The sequence below is a fragment of the Lemur catta genome, chromosome 7 (assembly GCF_020740605.2).
Source record: "Lemur catta isolate mLemCat1 chromosome 7, mLemCat1.pri, whole genome shotgun sequence".
In the NCBI taxonomy this organism is placed as follows: domain Eukaryota; kingdom Metazoa; phylum Chordata; class Mammalia; order Primates; family Lemuridae; genus Lemur; species Lemur catta.
Window position 1 is genome coordinate 66801829 of NC_059134.1, and position 21418 is coordinate 66823246.

Sequence of the window (21418 nt, forward strand, 5' to 3'; positions counted from 1 at the left end):
GGGTCTGCCAAGGAGCTGATGCCTCATGGCTTCAAGTCAGAAGCCCCTCCTTTTCCAGTCTGTCTACCTGCTGGAGATGTTGGCCCTCCCTTGGACTGGGCTCTGCTTCTCTCTCCCCAGCCTTCACCCCATTCCCCACTCATCCTGAGCCTGCTCCACACCCTGGCCCCTGACCTGGGGGTCCACTCCTCTGGCCAGTTCTTGCCAGGCCAGCTCTCTCTCCACTCTCGGGTCCCGCTGTGAGTTGCCTGAACCCACCATGTGACATTCACCTGGCCGTGAGGACCCCTGGCCAGACCACTTCCTGCTGCTTCCAGACGCTGCCCACCAGAATAGGGAATCAGTGACACAGGCAACAGCCAAGCCACCCCAGCCCGCCCTGCACTCCAGGCCCTGCTCATTGCAACCCTGGTGGACTTCGTGGAGGCAGCCCAACTCCAGTTCAAGGACAGCTCAGGGCTTCCCAAGAACTTCCCAAGAAATGTAGGGGGCATTATTACCTATAAGAGCAGAGGCTTTGGATTCACACAGTCACGGATTCAAATCACTGCTCCACCATGTACTGGCTACGTGACCATAGCTAACACTCAACATCCTTAGGCTGAAATTTCACCACCTGTAATGTGGGGATAATACCCACCCACCCTCCAGAGGTTTGTGAGGATTACATTAAATAATGTGTATAAAGCACTCAGATAAGCGTATGTCTCAGAACAAGTGCACAATCAATGGTAATTAGGGTTATTGTGCAAGGGAAGGTCATTTAAATCTCTTTCATGGGGGCGGGGGCAGGGTAACAGGTAGATCTTGCCAGGACAGGGGCTGATAGGCCAGGACTTTGGAATTAGCTCCCTGCGACAGGTAGTCAGGTAAAGCATTCAAGGGCAGAAGTCAGAGAGATTGGACAGAGATGGCAAGCACACTGGACAGTGCCTGCTGTGCCATAAACATGTGAGGTACCAAAGAGAAGGGTCTGGGGGCCTGGAATGAGACAGAGCAGGGCAGGAACAGGAAGGGCAGGCTTGAGACCCTGCCAGTGTCCCCTCAGCTGCCTGTATGGAGCCAGGGGGTGCATGGCCCACCTAAAGGCACAGGCTGGAGACAGGCAAGAGGTTAGGGCTCTGGGGTCTCCAAGGCTGGGAACTCGGGGATACAGACTGCCACCTCCTCTTGGGTCACTCTCCTAAGAGGAGATCTGGGAGAGAGAAGGAGGCCTGGGAACAAAAGGAGGAGTCTTCCAACACCCAGGCTCCTCCTACCATGGCAGAGGTGCTCTGGTGGCAGGAAGCCCCTCTCACCGGAAGTGCACAGAGGCTATCAGGAGCAGAAGGGTACTTAGAAAGCCCATGACTGTGAAAGCAGAGTAAGCACGCCGATGCCGGAGACACGGAAAGACGTGAGAACGGACTCCCAGTGCTGGCTGAGCTCACTGGGTGAACCTGCAGAAGGCACCGCTCCTCTCCCCGCGGCCTCCAGACTGGACACTTGCCTGACTCCTGGGCACCCATCGTAGCTAACACGTGCTGAGTGCTTCCTCCTGCCACGAGCCAGGCTCTGTCCTAAGCACTGTTGACATCATCTCACTCTGTGAGGGAGGGACTGTTATCATCACCTCCATTTTATAAAGGAAGTGGGGCCCGGAGAGGGTAAGAAACATGCCCAGGATCACACAGGGAAGGAAGTGCAGCAAGGGGATCCAAGCCCTGGAAGTCTGCCTCCCTGGGCAGTGCTCCTCCCACTATGCCGTGCACCCTCCATGTGCTGAATTCCAAACACAAGCATGGCACACCATCTCAGCCTCCAATTTTCCTTAAAGATGTGAAAGGAAACAGAAACATTAAACAGATTAGGATACATCAAGGACAAAGCTCCATCCCAGAACTCGGGGTGCACTTGTTCATTCTTCGCCCCTGCCAGGCGAGCTTGAAGGGAGGCACAAGTCTGCATGATCTTGAAGGTCCTTGTTATCTCTAAAAAGATGTATGACTCATTCGTTCGGAACGGGGGGCAGTAAAAATCTAAATCAGTGAACCAACTGAATCATATAATGTTTAAAAGAAATGTAGTTTTATTGCTCTCAAATACCTAAATGGATATTACCAAGTAAAATGAGATCAGTTAATGAAAAAATTATGATTCAAAATTAGGCCTGCATTGCATAATAATGTATTATAAACATATTAAAGTCCTGGTGATTCCACATGCTCCTACCTTTTTACTCAGTGTGGGTATGAATGACAACCACTTCAAAACCCGTGGGTCCTGAAAGATGAGCTGGGGCACTGTGGTGGGAAAGGAGCAATTTTTGTTGGAGTCCTGTTAAGAGCCGGGCACTGTGCTTATCCAAGGTTACTCTCTCCATCCTCGTGGGTGTGACTGCACAGGGCAAGGCCACCTCTGACTGGTTCCCAGCGGCATTGTTGGCTCCTAGCACAGTATGTGGCTCTTACAAGGGACTCAATAGATAATTTTTAAATACGTCATTTAATAAGTAATCCAGAGTGGTTAGTTATTACACCGGAGAAAATAAAAAATGAAAAGGTTTAATGACTAATCCAAGGTCGCCCAGTTGATCAGGGACATTGCACAAAGGTCTGGCTTCTCCAAACCCCATATTCTTTCCTCTACATGCTTTCCTGGCAAACCATGGCCCAAGACCCACCAACAATTTATGTAAATATATTGAAACATAATCACATTTATTTGCTTACATATTATCGCTGGCTGCTTTGGGGCTGTAAGAGCAGAGTTGAGCATCTATGGCAGAGAGCACAGACCTGGGAAGCTGAAAATACCATCTGGCCCTTTAAGAAAAAGTGTGCCCTCCCCCACCCCTTGCACCTTACAGTTGACTCCCCTTAGGTGGGGAGGTCATGCCTCTGTGAACTCCATTCAATTTTTCTTTCCTTTCCAAAGAACTGGTTAAGAACACTGGCTATAAAGTCAGAATCCTAGGGTTTATACTCCACTTCTACTATTTACCAGCTTAGTCTACCTTATCCTAAGCCTCAGTTTCCTCATCTGGAAAATGGGGTTGATAATAATAGTACCTAAGAAGGTACTATTATTATAGAACATTTGTGAATGTAAACGAGATGGTCCACATAAGGAGCTCGGCACAGCGTGTGGCACACAGTAAGCTCTTACACATGCCCACTGCGGAGGACCCACACAGCACACAGCCCATCAGGGCTTTTCCACCAACACCACTTGAGCTCAGATGGGGAAGATGACCCTGCCCTGGGGTCCCCAGCTTTGAAAAATGCTGATGCTGGCCGGGCGCGGTGGCTCACGCCTGTAATCCTAGCACTCTGGGAGGCCGAGGCTGGTGGATCGCTGGAGGTCAGGAGTTCGAGACCAGCCTGAGCGAGACCCCGTCTCTACTAAAAATAGAAATAAAAATTATCTGGACAACTAAAAATATATATAGAAAAAATTAGCCAGGCATGGTGGCGCATGCCTGTAGTCCCAGCTACTCGGGAGGCTGAGGCAGTAGGATCACTTAAGCCCAGGAGTTTGAGGTTGCTGTGAGCTAGGCTGACGCCACGGCACTCACTCTAGCCCGGGCAACAAAGTGAGACTCTGTCTCAAAAAAAAAAAAAAAAAAAAAAAAAAGATGCTGATGCTGTCAACCTGCCAGATGAAGGATCTTCACATCCATAGACAGGTGGCTGACCCTTAGCCAGTCCTGGACCCAGCTCCCTTCTCCAGTAAGAAAGCAGACACATGGCTGTCCAGCAAAGCAGGACCAGCTTTGACACGGTGGAGGACAGGCAAAGAGGCCAGGGAAGTGCCTGGGCCAGGTCCTCTGCAGGGGTCCTGGGGGCTCTGGACACATGCAGTGATGGTCAGACCCTCGGATGTCTCTTATCCAGGGACAAGGCATCTCCCAGGAGTGGACTTGGACTCAGGTGACTGCTGGGGTTCACACCTCCTTGGGCACGTCTGACTGATGGGGTGACTCAAGAAAGGTGTGTATCCCGGGGGCAGGGGACCGAGGGAGGGCTCATGCAAGGCCAAGATTGAGCAGGGCACAATGAACTCGGCCCAGGAGCAGAGCCAGAGCCTTCGGAGAAGAGTGTCTGGAGGATTCTGAGTACAACATAGAGCTATTATTCCCACCTGCCCTCTTCCACCCTGGCTGCCTGTCTAGGTCCCAGGGAGAAACAGGCTGAGAGGGAAACTGAAGCAGTCGCTTTATCAGACAGCCACACGTGGGTGGAGCTTGTGTGGCATAGTCCCCCTTCCGTGACTCACCATGATGATGTGATTTGGCAGGTGGGAGAGTCCCCAGTGGGGCCTGAGGAGACCCCGGGGCCAGTGGAGACATTGCCATGCTACACCCCTCTCTGCTCAGGACACTCCAGTGGCCTCCTGCCTCCCTCATGTCAAGGACAAAGTCCCACCTAACACCTGCAAGGCCCAGCGCTGGCCTCCCACCCCTGCCCCTGGCTTTCCCCTTCCAGCCACACCGGCCCCTCGTCCCACCCACCAGGCACATCTCGCCCAACACCTTGGCTCTTGCGTTCCCCTCTGTGTCCTCGTGGCTAGGTTCCCTCTTCTGTGCCACTTTCTCAGCAAGGCCTATCCTCAACATTCAGCCCCCTCCCCAGTATTTATTTATATATATATTTCCATCTATTGTTTGTCTCCCCCGAGCAGAATGTGGCTCTGTGAGGTCAGAGATTTGCTTTGCTCTCCGCTGAATCCCTCAGACTTAGAACAGCATCTGGCACCTAGTGGGTGCTTGACCGATATTGGTAAATGAACAAACAGGGCAGTAGCAGCAGGTCATGGTGGGAATCAGAAAGCCTCCTGCCTGCTAGAGACCCCCAGAATCTTTCAGAGAGAGTGGAAAGGGGACGGGGTTCTGGTGCCAGCAGGGAGCACCAGCCAGTGAAGGCTCATACCAGTTGTTAAACCAATGAAATATCTTCATGGCAGAGTCCCTCTAGGTGCTCCAAATCTTTTCACCAACCAGCAACTAACAGATGGAAGCCTGGTGCAACCAGGAGTGCCAGGACCCTGCTCTCTGCTGGGGCCAGTATTCCGATTAGTGCCTGAGTCTTGCCAGTGGTTTGACCATCACTTGCTCAAACCCTTCCTAGAGGGGCCCCTGTGAATAAGGATGATGAGTCTCTGGAGGCCCACTCACTCAGCTCATCTGCTTCCCCATGGAAATGTATAGGCCTATTGTACATGGCTTGTTTTCCAGAAAGTTCTACCAATGATCACATGGGGCACCTGGAAAATGCCACCATATGGTCTCAGAGATATGGCCCACAGTGCCTGACACACAGCCCACTAATGAGAGTGGAGAATTACAGGTACATCATGACAGGCTCTGTGCTAATTCACGGAGACAGGAGGGAGGTAGGACAGGAAAGAGCTTGCAGAGCTTTGAGCAATTAATGCAGCAGCAGCCGCGGCTCCGAGCGTTGTGTGCGGGCTAAGCAGCCAGGCAAGAGGAGCACATCTGGAGACCCTGCCAAGGCTTTTGAGGCTCCTGAAGCCGCTGATGCTGAAAGTAGGAAGAACACCTGAATGAGGAGCAGCCGGGCCAGCAGCAACCACACAGGGCTGTCCCACGGGCTTGTGCTCCAAGATCGTGGCGGTGCTGAGACTGCACGACCGGGTGGAAAGGACACGGGCTTTGGAGTGAAAGTGACAGTGTGCTGCTGCCCACCCTGCCCAGTTCTGACTGCCCACGCTCTCCAGCACCAGGTCCCTGCAGACCCCCGTCTGTGAGGCTGAGCCGTTTGCCAACTCTTGCCATTGCTGCAGGTGCAAATTCTGAGGCCCCAGTGGCTTTCCAGTGGAGCTACAGAAGAGGCCGTAGCCCAGACTTCTTCCTAAGCAAGGACCCAGCACCCTGCTCTGGCCTTGGAGGGGAGGACAAGGCAATGGCGGGGCGGGGGAGTGTGGGTCACGTGTACTGTTCATGCTGAGGTCAAAGTGGTGTGTGGCTCCCACCTCAAGGCTGGGCAGCAGCAACAGTCAAGCCCCGCCGAGGGTGCACACAGAGCCACCTGGGACGCAGCTCACATTGCTGAGGAGCCCTGGGCCGTCCAAGCTGGGCTGTGCCCTCCTTGTAAGCCACAGCTCAGCTTCTCCTCCCTTGGTGCGAGCACCTTTGGGGATGCGTTCCCAGGAAACTGATGGAGCCTTCTTGTTCTTGTGGTTTTTCTTGTTTACTGTATGTCCCTCCCTCAGGCAAAGCAGGTAGCTAAGCAGGTTCGAGGGTGGGTGGGGAGGGGGCCTAGCTTTTGCCCTGCGGCCAGTTCCACAGCGCTGTTATTTCTGTTTTTGCCTTCGGGCCGTGCTCAAAGCTGAAGCTCTGGGTGTGTGGTGACTCGATCCAGAACCCGTGAGGAGGAGGCAGGAGAAACTGGGACAGGCAGGCCTGTGTCCCAGGTCACTGCCAGCCACGGGCACTGGGCCCTGCGTCTGAAGTTCACGTGAGAGACAGACACAGACAGTCCTGTCTCCTGGTCCTCCTCCCAGAGCGTTCTGGGGACCCTTCTCCCACTCGTGGGTCTGCCATTCGCTCTCTTTGGGAGAGAGCCTTCCAAGCCTTTGTTTCCTTCCCTTGTGAATCGGAGACAGGCTGCCAGGCTGCGGTGGCGAGGCGCTGTGAAGCCGGCTTTGGGAGACAAGGCTAAGCACCGAGCAAAGGAGTGAGCCCCGCTGAACATCCCAGATAAGAATGCCTAAAGGATGTTTTCCTTTTCTTCCACTCCCTTTATTAAACACAGCTTTATTGTGGTATAATTTACATACATAAAATTCACCCATTTTCAATGTACAATTCAATGATTTTAAGAAAACTTTTCTTCCACTTTTGAGATGCTTTGTTGCATGCTTTATTTTGGGTTAAAAAGAAAAGGGCTAATTGAATGTCCAGAAATATACATTTCTCTTGTCGGCGTTCAGTGAACCCCTGCCTGCTGGCTTCCTGCTGGTGAGAAGTCACCATTGTTCCCACTAAAGAGTCTGATGCTTGGGCCTTGCCTGAGAAGCCCTGGCTGTGTTTGCAGAGCATCAAAGCCCAGTTCATCTGAGCACTGCTAATGAGGGCGGGATTCACACCACCACGCAGCCGGAACAGCCCGGTCCAGCCTCACCTGCCGCCAGCTCGCTGTGCCACCTCCACAGCCTGGGGTCGGGGAGGGGTCTCCCCTCCCACCTCTTCCAAACGCCCAGCCTGGAGGTCCAAGTCCCGGCCTTTGTGCCTGGTCCCAGCCACAGCCAGGCGCCGATATGCTGGCCTGAGAGCTCTCACCTCCGCCACTAGGCAACCCCCAACTCCCTGTGCCTCTGTTTCTCCTTTTAAAAGGGAACCATGCTTGTGTTTGACCTGGTGGAGAAGGGGGACTTTAGCACATCATAGTGGAGCGTTTCTTATGGCCCAGCAAAGCAAGACTTCCTGGCTCTGCTTGTGGTTGGGCTCCCAAGGGAGATTTTCCAGATTTTTTTTTAAACACCTTTTGATGTGTTACGAGCCCTAATAATGATAAGTAAATGCACTATTCTGATGAGTGGAAGGCTTACTCTCTTCTTGCTTCTAGAGGTGCATTAGAACATGAGCTGAAGGTCTTTTGCCAGCAGCCCCCACAATTAGGCTTTCTCTTCCCGGAATCGTCAGAGCTGCCAAAAGAACGAAGTGGAATCTGACAGCAAAGCGCTTGGAACTAATCGGGAGGAAGGAGCCCTGACAGTCTCAGGTCCAATACCATTAGAATCTTCTGCACAAGGACTTTATTCATCATGGCAAAGGCAAATCCGGGATCGCTTGCTCTGGCACCTGAAGAGCACTGCGGGGAAGAAGAGAGGCTTCTTCGGGGTCCCTCGTCCTAAGGCAGGTCAGGGTCTGCGGGCTGGAGAGCTGCCCCACTGCAAGGCCAAGGGCAGGCTCCACCAGGCGCAGAGCACACCAGCCCAAGGGGCTCCAGAGGCAGCATTGCCCTGGACTAGCTTGTGCCCTCCGTCAAGCTCGCAAACCTCTCTGAACCTCAGCTTCTCATCTGTTGAACGAGAATAATAATATCTACCTCTAAGCTTGTTGCAAATATTAAGTGAGGCGATGGGCACCAGTAAAGTGTTTAACAAACTCTCGGACACATGGTAAGGGTTTTACTTTCCTATGGCTGCTGTAGCAAACAGTGGCTTGAGACAATGCAAATTTACTATATTACAATTCTGGAGTAAGTCTGACAGGGATCTAACTAGGCTAAAATCAAGTGTTGGCAGGGCTGTGCTCCTTTCTGGTGGCCCCAGAGGAGAATCTGTTTTCTTGCCCTTTCTGGTGTCTAGAGGCCGCCTGCATTCCTTGGCTCGTGGCCCCTTCCTCCACCATCAGAGCTGGCAACAGTGAGTTGAGGCCTTCCCACATCACAGCACTCTGACCACCTCTTCTGCCTTCCCTGGTCACATTTAAGGACCCCTAAAATTACATTAGCGACCCCCCCCCCCCGGGGTAATCTACACTAATCTCTTTATTTTAAGGTCAGCTGAATTAGCAACCTTAATTCCATCTGCAACCTTAATTCCCCTTCTGCCACATCAGGTCAGGTAACAAACATATTCACAGGTTCCAGGGATTAGGATGCGCACAGCTTTGAGGGACCAGCGTTCTGCCGCCACAGTAAGAGTCTAATCGTGTGAGTTTTCCCACTGATAAACGGAGATTCTAATGCTTTGCTCTCAAAGTTATAGTGAGGCAAAATAACGATAGGCGACATTTGTAGAGTGCCTCCCATGTGCCCACACCACTCCCAGTACAACTGCTCTCTCCACCCTGACACTCGCTGAGACTCCATGTGGATACACCCTGTACCCGGGCAGGGCTGCCATCCAGGTGCTGTCCAGAGGAGCAGGTGCACCCAAGGGCCGCATGTGGCCATGAGCTGTGGGGCAGCCTCATCCCTGCCCTCCCATCCCTGACCTTGAAACCCTCTAGGCCCTGCCTCCCTTGTGCACCCACTGATGGGCAAGGAAGGAGAACCCCAGATGGTGCAAGGCAGCCACAATGACAATCACCTTCCTGCGTCCCTGTTTCTTCCCAAGCAGCCCCGACTGAACCATTCCAGTTCCAACTGGCTCCTGACCATCGGCTCCGCCTCCCACTGCTGTGTGCTTTGGACTGGGTGTTGGCATTGGGCTACCCTGCGTTTGGCTCTCAAAACTCCCTACAGCTGCCCTTCTACTGTTTGCTGTCGCTTTTATCTGGGGCAGAGGAAGAGACTGAGGACCCTCTGAGAACCTGATGGAAACTATGGACCACCCAGAAAAATGCACCTTGGCACATGCGTAGCACAATCTGTTCTCAATTTCATGGGAATCATTTGAGGCAGTATCATGTAAAGCAGGGGTTGGCAGTTTTTTTTTCTTCAATAGTAAATATTTTAGGCTTGAGGTCATATGGCCTCTGTCACCACGACTCAACTCTGCCCTTGCCTCAGGAGAGCAACCACAGACGGTGTGTAACTGATGGGTGTGGCCATGTTCCAAGACAACTTTATCCGCAAAAGCAGGCAGTGGGGAAGGTCTGGCCCCTGGGCTGCCACTCGCTGAGCCCTGGTGTAGTGGTGGCACAGACCCTGGGCACTGTCTCCTCACTCGTAAGACGGTGATGACAATGCCTGCCTCACAGGGTCAAGGTGAGGGTCAAGGAGTGAATGTGTGCAAAGCACCCAGAACAGTGCCTGGCACACAGCGAGCTTGGTGGAAATGGTAGTAGGATGTGCCTGCGGGTGAGGAGCCTCTGCCTCGAGGACATGGGCTTTGATAGACCTGTCTGACTCCATTGAGGACCCACCCTGACTGCCCTGGTGTCAGCCTCCTGGGACACCACCCAAGGCCACCTGGCTGGGGCTGAGTGATGCCTAACTCAGCGCCTCCTGGAAAGGATAAAAGACAGTCATGATTTGGGAAGTTCGAGTCACTGAGAGCTGGACCCAGGGCCAGGCCAGTGCTACAGTGTGGATGTCTGTGCCCCAAGCCTCATGTTGAAATACAATCCCAATGTTGGAGGTGGGGCCTAATGGGAGGAGTTTGGGTCATGGGGCCTGGGGACAGATCCCTCTGAATAGATTAATGCTGGGGGGAGGTAAGTGAGTTCTCACTCCATTAGTTCCCCCAAGAGCTGGTTGTTAAAAGGCTGGCACCTCCCTCCCCTCTGTCTCTTGCTTTCTCTCTTGCCGTGTGGGCTCTGGACATCCCAGTTCTCCTTCGCCTTCTACCATAAGTGAAAGCAGCCTGAGGCTTTCACCAGATGCCCAATCTCTCAGCCAGCAGAATTGTGAATCAAATAAATCATTTTTCTTTATAAATTACTCAGTCTCAGGTATTCCTTTATAGCAATACAGAATGGACTGAGACAGCCAGGGGCAGAGGCATCAGGCCCTGCATGCTGGGAGGAATTGGCAAGGATTAGGGAAGGCAACCGCAGCCAGGGGAGCTAGGATTCAGGAAAGGTGACAAGTCCTAACAAGGAACTAGGGAATAAGTCAGGGTTCTCAGGAGAAGCACAGGCATTTCAGTCTGGGCTGAGATGGCAGGCAAGGAACAGGAAGATGTCTGGCTCTGCAAGCTGACTCCAGATACTACATGATGGTCTCTTCCAGCCAGACAAATCCCATACCCACTCCTGCCAGGCTGGCACTGCTGTGTCCTCCCTCACCTGCACAGGGTGGGGTCTGGGTCTAGGTGCATCTGAGATGACACGTGCAGGTAGGGGCGGCCAGAACTTGGCATGTGTACACATACTTACAGAAATGGAAATGGACTTGATTGAAAATTATTCACAATGAAAGTTGCTGTAAAAGGGTCAAGTTTTTACACTCCAAGCCAACCACATAAAGTCCATGTGAAAAACTCGTTTTAGGGAATGACAAATGTCCATGTCTTAGGAACCAGGATTTATATATGTCATTACTTGTGACTTTAAAACAACTCTTTAAACCTAGAATTCTGCCTGGGAGAGATATAATAAACTCTGAAGCACATACCATTATCCTCCCCCCACGGTCCCCACGGAGCTGACAGCCTGGAGCTGACACCCGGACTTCTAAATACACACTTGACTGTTCACACATAAAACACAGTGTTCACAGTGTTTCCACACATCAATTTCTTGGAATGAACCAGCTGGAACCACCCTGCTGACGTTAAAGTGGCATACTTCTGTGGACACAGATGCACAAACGGGAACAGCTGGGCTGGACAGGGAGCAAGAAATGTGGCCCTTTGCAGGAGGACAGGCTGCAGCCCAGACCAACGTCAGATGCTTGCTGTAGCCATGACTCCCTCCAAGGCGCTGGGACGTGCAAACAAGAATCCTTGCTCTGGGAACCCTGCAGCCTGAATTAAGGCACACAAATCACGTGTGCCTTTCCTCTGTAATAGTACTCTACCCTTTGCTCGCCTGTCTCAAACAGCTTCTCCTGGGAAGCCTGCCAGTTTCCAGTGTCTTTCTTCTGGTCTTAAAGGGCAGCAATGTGCTGTAGAGTGGTGGTATCCAAACACCAGCAAGCACCAGACTTTACCCAGAGGCCTTGTTAAGTCACAGATGGCTGGCCCCACCCCAGAGGTTCTCATTCAGCTGGTCTAGGATGGGGCCTGGGAATCTGCATTTCTAGGGAATTAGGAGAGGGTGGCGAGGCTGGTGGTCCAGGGTCCCTGTTCTAAGAACCAGAGCTGTAGAGGAGGGAACACAGCCTCTTTCCTAGTCCTGGCTCTCAGCTCATTCACCGTGTGGCCCTGGACAAGTCCTTCCTTTCCTTTAGCCTCCCTGTTCTCATCAGTAGACACAATGTCACCTCCAAGGTACCTTCATGTCCTAGAATGTCATGATTCTAAGGTGGCTCAGATCACTGATTCTGGCTCACAGAGGGCCTGGTGGCTTCCACTGTGCAATGGGACCCTTGGGCCTCTAGGTCAGCTCCTTTATGTTATAAACAAACTAAGGTCCAGAGAGTCACACAGCTAAGCAGCAGCTGATTCTAGGACTGGAAAGTAGGAAAAGGCCCTGGATGCCCTCGGTCCCTACTCAGTGCTCCCTCCACCACCCTCGGGGTTTCCTGCAAAGTGGCTCCGGGAAAAGGCAACCTGCTCAGTGCAATGAGCAAGCATTCTGAGTACCTCTAGGCAGCCAAACCCCAGAGTCGGAGCTCTGGGCAAACCAGCAAACTTCCTCCCTCTAACACTCCTTCCCAGGGCTGGTCCAAATCTACAGAGAGCACCTGCCACCTGTACGCCAGGCTGGCAGGAAGGTAAGAAGTGCTCCGCAGGTGTGGAGGGGAGGATGTTAATCACAAGACCCTGGGACTATTGATCCGGGCTCCCAGAAGAGAGCAGAGTTCCCATTTTGTTCAGTTATAACTGGGTGTATCCTCACACGTTGGCATATACACTCAGCCACGCATGTGCACACACATGCACACACACACAGAGTTACAGAAGCCTCCAGCAGCCTGCAAAAGCTTCTTCTGAAAACAGATTCCTCTAGTCCCAAGTGGCTGCTCACTGCATGTAGCAAGATCATTAAAACTGTGCCATTTCAAAGACAAGAAAAGAATACTTGTAAAAACAAACTTGCAAGAAGAAATATTACGGGGCTCCACTTTGGTTAAATAGTCCAGATCTGAATGGTTAAGTGCAATTTACAGTGGAGAAGAATAAACATGAACCAAGGCCCTGGCGAGTTTGGGGTCTGCTCAGCTGCCCCTGGGTGCCCCAAGTGTGGCGGCCCCAGGGCTGCTCATGCCATCACTCTCAGCAGCTGTCAGCCAGCCGGACATCTTTCCATTCCTGTCCTAAGTCGTAAATCTCCCAGCCCCAGAAGCTGCAGCTGTATTGCAGTGGGGAGAAGTGGATTTGTCCTTCGAAAAAAGTTAACAAACAGGCCTTCCCAACCCCAGGCCCCAGCAGGATCAAGAAAGGCTTTGAATCCACGTCAAAGAAGCCATCAAAGGAAATAGACCATTTTCAAACAAAATCCATTTCTCGAGCATGACGGTAAAAATATTTATCACATGAAAGATGTGAAACCTTTATGATGTCTCGACTCTCTGTATTATAAATGCAGCATGTGTCCGGCTGAATGTGTGCAAAAAACCGTCATGCTCATGATTTTGAAAGGGGAAAAAAATTAGTCCTTCCCGTCCGGCAAATTCTTAATTTACCAACCCTGTCGTGCTCCATGGGCACCTGAGGCAGAGGAAGGAGGCAATCCCGGCCTGCAGCCAGACAAAATAAGCAAAGGTTTTGGACAAAGAAACTCTGCATGTCCAGGATGCAGTGAAAAGGGTCCCATTTTATCTGTCTCTGTCAGCCCTGGGCTTTGAAAATCATCCACACTGATGCCTCGTGTACAAGGTCGGACAAGGCGTCTTCAGTGGGTCTTGGGATTTTCCACAGGGTCTGAACACTGTCTTCCATAATCATGAGTCTTTGCTCTACAAATGGATTTTCCAAGTGCACAGTAAACCCTGTTCTTGTGCCCAGAAGGATCTCAAGAGGGTGAGCCAGCCTTCCTGGGAGACTAGGCTCAGAGCTAAGTATGAGTGCTCTGCTCAGAAATCCTGCAGCCCTGAGGTTCCTCCTCCTCACCTTGCCTCCAAGTTGGTGGGTGACCAGAGAGGGCATGCCGATGCACAGCCTTTCATGGGCCCATGAACATCTCCTCTTCAGGAAGGTGACACGGGCCCGGGTCTAATGCCCTTTCCTTCAGGCAGGTGGTTCATACAGAAGCTCCCTGGTGGGCCCTGTACACTGCGGAAGACACATCGGCTTCCCCTACCTTTTCCAGGTACCCACAGAGAAGTGAAAATTAAAGTCCATGAATTTGGAATTATAAACGAAATTAAATTCATTTATTCAACTACTATGCATCAAGATACAGCTGTGTAGAGAGGCAACATAGCCTGTTGATGGAGTGCAAGACCTCCGAGTCACACTGCCTGAGTATGGAACTTGGCTTCATCACTTGCTGGCTGTATGGCCTTGCGCAAGTCATTTAACTTCTCTGTTGCCTCAGTTTCCTAATGTGGGAAGTTGGAGATAATCATAATATCTACTTCCTTGTGGGGTTACTGTGAGGACTGAATAAAGGAATGACAGATCCTTTCACATTCTACGTGCTACATAAACATTGGCTGCTGTTGCTATTATTGTTACTGGTCAGGTGCTGTGCTAGGAGCTGGTGACAGAATTATGGGTAGAAACAGTAGGGAGTTGTCAGGGTGGCTGCCATCACTTCTCATCTTCCCCACCAGCACTCGCTACACAGGGCAACTTAGAACACAAGGCAGCTCCTCTATCCTCCCTAAGAGGGTGGAAAGATTCCAGAGCCCACTGGTGCCCCGCGGTGAGGTGCCTGGGGATACCCAAGCAAGGTCTGTTCCTTGACCCTCAACCCCATTCCTACTAAGGTCAGGGGAGGAGGTCTGGGAGGCCACAGTGACAGCTTCTGTATCCAGACTGACTCCCTCCTCGGCTGGGGAGTTGGGTGAGCAGGTGAGGGGCTTCCTGCCATGTTAGTCTGTCATACCGTGTAGCCCAGGACTGGGAAGCAGAGATTTCCAACCTACAGAGCTGTCACTCTGCAGGAAAACACAAGGATTCCTTGTGGCTTGAGCACTGCTCCTCTAGGCTGCCCGGATTGTGTCATGCTGCCCTTGGATCCTGGGGCTCATGACCCGTTTCCATGGCATCCCAGCTGCCACAGAAACTGAAGCAACCTGGAGCATGAGGTTGGGAAGCTCAGCTAGAACAGGGTCCTGAGAGTGGCCTCCGTGAACCAAAGAGGCCTGGAGGTGACAAGTCTCTCTGCTGTGGGGAGATCCCCAGACCACCTCGTACACCCGTTCACTCACCTGTACAAGACATACCCTGGTTAGCTCCCTGGACCATGGACTTGGACAGGGTCAGCTGGCTTTACCTTAACCTCCTGGCCTCCTGCCAGGCCCCAGCAGGAGAAGTGGAATTGCTGGACAGCGTCTAGGGCGCCGGGGTTTTTAGGGGAGGGGTTCACAGAGTCACTGCAGAGCAGTCTTGCCTTCCCCAGCCCCTGTCTAGCTGCACTGCTCACCAGCGCCCTGCTCAGCATGGGGGGTCAGAAGGTCCCCCAAATGCAGGCAGGAGCCAACACAAGCGCCCGAAGGAACTACAGGAGTCCTCCACCCAGTCCTCTGCTTCCCAGCCTTTCCTGACCAGAACCTACAGTGAGAGCTATGTTTTTGCATGATGCCCATGACACCAGTCCACACAAAGACACATAAGGGAAACAACGGTTTACAACACAGTCTTTAGCATCACTATACTATGTGTGACTAACTCTGATATATGCCATTTTATTCTACAATATTCTATTAAGAAGGAATGCTGGTCATAACCTAGTACATTGATTCTGAGACCTACTAATGTGTTGTGACCACATTTTGCAAAACACTGATCTAGATCAATGAATTGCAACCTTTATAAACCAATGTTAAAATCCCTACCCTCCTTACATATAACTTGAAATTTGAAAATAAATTAAATATCACAACTTAAAACACATAAAAGCAATGGCCATTTGGGAATATGCTTTTTCAAAGTATATGAGCCATCTAACTGTCCCAAGATTTTGAGACACACCCCTCTACCCCTACCCCCCACCACTGAAGGAAGGATGACCTCCCATTGAAAATAACTTATTTAGGACAATGGCTTTCAAAGATTCTGTAGACCCCGCCTTGGGGAAGGTGGACTCTGATGGGGGTGGGGGGGACCCTGAGGTCCCCCTTTCCCCCTTTACCAGAGAAGCTCTAATTCTGTCTGTTTACTTACTAGGATTTCACATAAGCCCTTTAAAGAAAGGGTCCCTGGCTAAAGAACATGGTTTGAACAGCATAAGCTAGGAGTTTACGTAGCTCATTTCCCAGGGAGAGCCCAGGCCAATCATTTGTTCCATCAGAGAGGTTGAGGGACTTGCTAAAGACCACACAGACAGGCAAAGTTGGGACAGAAATGAGGGAGTGGCAAGACAGGAGATGAGACCTGGGCAGGGCATCCCTGGGGTCTTCAACCTGTTCCAAAAAGGCCCAGCACTAAGAACACACAAAGATCAATGGAAGGATCTGATTCCTCGGCTTTGGGTGAGATTTCTAGAAGACTGAAGGTAGAAATACTTCTCACCTACTGGGAGTCAGAAGCCCTGCTTAACAGCTACATGTGTCTTTGATTAATAAAAGATGGGAAATAAATTGATCATCTTTGAACACACGCAGTGTGTGTGGAGAGGAGCATCCTCCTAACCTGGGGTCCAGGAAGCGGGGGGGCCTTGATGGAGAGAAGATAGGCACCCCGTGTGTGCCCACTGACTGTGCGCACTGCACATGGCCATGGCGGGTGGGCGGGCTCTGATGGCTCTCCACACTGACACGCAGCAGCCCTTTCTTACCCAGAGCCACACAGGAGAGGCAATGTGACAAAGGCTCTTCTCCCAGCTTCTAGCAAGATCCTCTGAACACAGCAGAGCCCGCCCTGCGGTCTGATGGCGGGACAGAGGCATGCAACAGGGGACCCCCATTTGCCACAGCGAGCCCAGGTCCCAGCCATAAATGTCTCCGAGGGTTGGAATCAGCCAAGGAGACACACCCACACTCATGCCCATGCAGGGCACAGACAGGCACCATGCCTGAGACACGGCTTAACCCACATTCCCAATCTGGGCTGCACATTCAAGTCCACTGGGGAAGCAAACAACAAGAAACTACGGATGCCCAGCCCCTACCCCAGACCTACTGAATCAAAATCTCTGGAGATGAGGTTCCAGGCATCTTTTTTTGTTGATTTTGTTTCATTTTTTAAATGTCTCCAGGCGATTCCAATATACAGCCAAGATTTAGAACCATTGCGTTACACATAATCATTTCCAAACTTCAGCATGTGCACAAGAATCCACCTGGCGAGTCTGAGAATACAGACTTCAAGATGTTCCATCCCTAGAGATTCTAGAGCAGAGGGTCTGGGTCAGTTTAATTACTAATAAGTCATGAGAAATTAGCCCTGCTATAATCAGCAGAAATTCACTCCAAACATCTCAAATCTCAAATAACAAAGTGACCCTTAATGTCTTATTCCCTGAAAAAATACTGTAATCCTTTTATATATCACAAATGTTGGCTTCATTCAGATGTAGTAATATTTTATCATTATCTTCTTCCCAGCAGCCTTTTGGAAGTTTAATAACTTAAGACTGCAAGGTCTCATTTCCTCATCTGAGCATCATGTTTCATCTTCCTTACCTGAGCATCAAAAGACCCCACCTCCCCAAGGCAAACTGTGGAGGGCTCTTGGATAGACTCAGGCATAGAAAGAGAAGCCTGTCAAGGACCTGGGCTGGGGTGGTCCCCAGGCCCCGGCTGGTACGTGCTCTCTGCCCTCCTGCCTGCCATGTAGCTCTTATCAACAGCCGAGTCTTATTTTCAGATTCTGAGTCTTGTCTCCATGCAGTGTCCCCAGAACACACTTTGAGAAACAGATAAGCCTCCAGCCAGCTCTGCTGCAAGAGCATCTGAGGCAAGGGTTACATGGAGGTTGCTAGGAAGTAAAAGCCAGGTCTGGCTGGGGGACAGAGGACACCAGGGGCTTGTTATTGAGTCCCTACTTTCCTGAGTCACCTGTAGGCAAAGTTATCAGGACTGGGGGCTTTTGCAAACAGGACCCTCAGCAATCCTGGTGTGCCATTCCACTTTGAGAATGACTGGCTTCGCTACAGCCATCACTGATGGGGGCTGGCAGACTCTGCAGGTGTTGGTGGTGGGAAAAGGTTATGAACCCACTGCAAGAGGAACACAGAGATGAGTCCAACAGGTTCCCTGCCTTCAGTGACCTTCCACTCTCTGGCACGAGACGTACAGGTAAACACGTATGTTGCTAGCATGTCATCATTCCACAGTGGGCCGGCCAGCTGGCTAGAGAGATGGACGGTCCTACAGACAGATGGTCAGACAGCTGCACCCAGGGTTTGGCAGGGAGAGTGTGCCGGGCACAACTGCTGCCTCTTGAGACAAGGCCAGCAGAACACAGCACTTTTTAACCACGTCACTAGCTTCTGAGGATATTAGTTTTTGGATCCTAGTAGCCAAGAAAAGCAGTCTGAGTTGCTGTAAACACAAAGGAGCCAGTCTGCTTTCTTGCCTCCATGAATGTCTCAGACAGTGCAGAACTAACGGAGGCCCCAAACCTTGGTCCAGGCTGTTCCCAGGGACTTCACAGAGGGGGCAGATGAAAGGCACTGAGCCAGCTCTGAAAACCCACCCCTCATCATGTGCACGTCCAGTGCTTCACAGCCCAGACCCATCTGCGGGCCTCCCCTGCCTCAGTGGTTCAGGCTTTTCTGTGGGATCCTAGAGAGGGCCCTGGGAGGCAGGGGAGGCTTCAGGAGCACCAGACCACAGGCAGCAACCTCCCCTAGGCCAGGCTCAATGCTCGGGTCGCCAGTCCCCACCAGCATCCTCAGAGCCCCAGCCCCACACACCCATCGACCAGTCAGCTGCTCCTTAGAACCCACTTTGTGTGAGAGCACAACAAAGCAGTCAAGACAGTGGGCTCAGCATCTAACAGACCAGGATTAGACAGTCACACTTACTGCCTGTGTGGCTTGGAGCATGTTCCTGAATCCCTCTCAGCATCTTGGTTCACTCAGTTGTAGGAGGCAGATAAAAAGAATACTGACCTCCCAGCATTGGGAAGAATAAATGAAATATTTCACGTAAAGTGCTTAGTAGTGCCCGAGCCATGATAAGCATCCAGTCCCCATTAGATAATAATAGCAGTAGTATTACTAAGATCATTGTTCCTGTGTGGAGTGGAAATAGCACACTGTACAGAAAGACCAAGGGCTGGAAGCCAAATCCCAAGCACAAGCCCCTACTCTGCTCTGTACTGGCTGCATGCCTGGCCATGTCTGTATACCTAACCTTTCAAGACTCAGCCTCCTCATCTGTGAAATGGACGTGATAATCACACTTGTTTCGTCTGCCACAAAGGGTTTGTGCATGTGCATTGAACGCTGTGCCCATGCCGGTTTTAATACCAGCACACTTAGAACAGTCTCTTCTTGCCCTTTAGCCTGATGCAAGAGTGGCCTGACTGCCCTGCAGCACAGCCAATGTGATAGCAGCCCATGCAACAGGAAGTCCCCCTGCCCCAACAGCACCCGGGGGGTCTTGTTCTGCAGACAACCAAGGAAGTCAGAGGTCCACTCAAAGCTCACGAAAACCTCAGCATATCAGCAGTGCCAGGAAGATGCTTCAAAGGAAAGCCCACCCACTGCCCACCTCAGATTTGCTGTCACGACTGTGTCACGGGGTCCAGCACAGACCTCTAAGGCAGGATCAGGCTGGAGCAGGGTTCCGCAGAAGGGCCCTGTCCTTTACACAGTGCTCCCTAGTCCCCAGACCCCTAGTTCGCTCCTTCTCTAAACTCTACCACCTCACTGGATCTGTGTCTTGGTGACTACCCTCTGACTTGAGTTCCCCTCTTAAAAATCTTTGCCTGGAAGTCTAATGTCCCTCCAAGTAGCTTCTTGATTCTTCCCCATCCACACTCAAGAGCCCCTGCACATCAGTCATCACTCTCTCACCTGCATCTTCATTCCCTGCCTTTCCTCTGGGCCATGCCCCTTGGATCATCCATGTGCTCCAGTCTCCCCCATAGAACAAAGCAGCCCCTGGGCCCCTCTCATTCTATCTTCTCATTTCTCCCCTTTTCTTCCATTCCAGTCTTCTTATAAGAGAAGCCTACACCAACTGCCTCCTCCTTAAGAAAGCATCCTTACAGTTGGCTTTCTACCCGCTCACGGTTGTGTGGTTCTCCGAGGGCAGGAGTGTGCACTCTAGTCCTGTGTGTATTCCCAGAACACGGCATGGGGCTCAGCACCTAACAGATGCACAACAGATGTTTGATGAATGAATGGACAAGCAAATGAACACCACTCAAATAAGTCATATCCTGCTTTGGGCCTCATTTTCTCATCTATAAATCAGTGAGTCAGGCAGATCCGGTCCATCTCTGGGGTGGTATTGTTCTGGGACCTCTCTGTGGCATCATGACAGGCAGGCAGGTGGGGACTGGCTGCTTATAATCGTGCTGGTGGCAATATGAACCCCGGGCTTCTTGCTGTGATTTCCTGGGTCTCTTTCGACACCTCCCCCTTTCCTTCCATTTTGCCGCACACACCAGCTCTGCCATGAAATTTTGAGCTTAATCGGGATGATGTCTATGAAGCCCATGGCACAAGGTTTAGAAAACAAAAAGAAAACCCTTGAAGAACCATAGTAAGCAAGGAAGCTGAGGCTTGGAGAAGTCAAGCAACCCGCCTGAGGATACCCTGCAAGAATATAAGTTAGGCAGGATCCAAGCCCTGGAGTACTTTTCTTATGGCGCTTCCTGACCAGTGGGCCTGTTGGTTTCTTGGGCTCCTGCCCCACCCTGGCCCTGGCTGGATGTCTGTTTGACAAATAAAACAGCTCTGTAGCCCAGCCCTCTCCACCAGCGGTGCAGTTGTGCAGGGGCAATAGAGGGTCCAGCAAAAAGCTGGCTGAGAGTGAAGGGGACGCGGCCGGACAAGGAGGATAGCAACAGTGGGCTCCTTGTTCAGCAGAAAGCCACTTACAGGAAGCAATTTGTGCTTCATTTAGGATGTGCTTGCAAGATAAGTAGGTTTCTTTGGAGTGTGCAGCAAGGAAAGATCAGGCGATCTAACTCACACCGGGAATAGCTGATGGCAACCAATTCCCATGAGAAGACAGGGGCTCTGCTACCGGGACACGGGCCATGTTTTCCACTGTTCCTTGCCACCTGATTGGGGCAGAGAGGGATCTGCAGGTCTCAGTGCCAACGCCTGGCTGTCAGACCCCTGGCTCAGGGCAGGTCCAGGGCTGGAAGGGTAAGGAGGTCACACGGAGAGCAGTGCATGGGGGCAGTCCGTCCCTCACTCTGTCTCTAGCCTGTGCGTTTCTCAGAGGAGCGGCCCTTTTCTGCCCCCAGTAAATCAAACTGAAGTCAATTCAAGATGGGTATATTCAGAGAGAGGGGAAGCAGAGACTACACTAAAATGTTAGCAGTTATTTCCAGATCATGCAATTGATGATGCTTATTAGTTCTGTAATGAGAAATCAATAACAAATGACATCCTAAGTGCTATTGAGCCCCTACTGGATGTGCAGAGTGGAGCAGAGACACAGACTCTCACACACTGAGTCCAGCTGGAGGAATGAAGCTAATGATCAAAACGCACACCTAACTCAAGTTCAGCGACACTATGGTCACAAAAGCATTAATTATGTGCTGGAAAGTGTGCTAAGTATTTTCATGTTCATTATATCATCTTCAGAATAAACCATGGGGATAGGTATTAATATTCCCA

General features: G+C 51.4%; 1 protein-coding gene across 1 annotated transcript in view; it reads right to left on the minus strand.

Annotated features, from left to right (window-relative positions):
- Nucleotides 1-21418, minus strand: part of GALNT18 (polypeptide N-acetylgalactosaminyltransferase 18) — a 316828-nt gene that overhangs the window by 157091 nt on the left and 138319 nt on the right. The window lies entirely within an intron of this gene.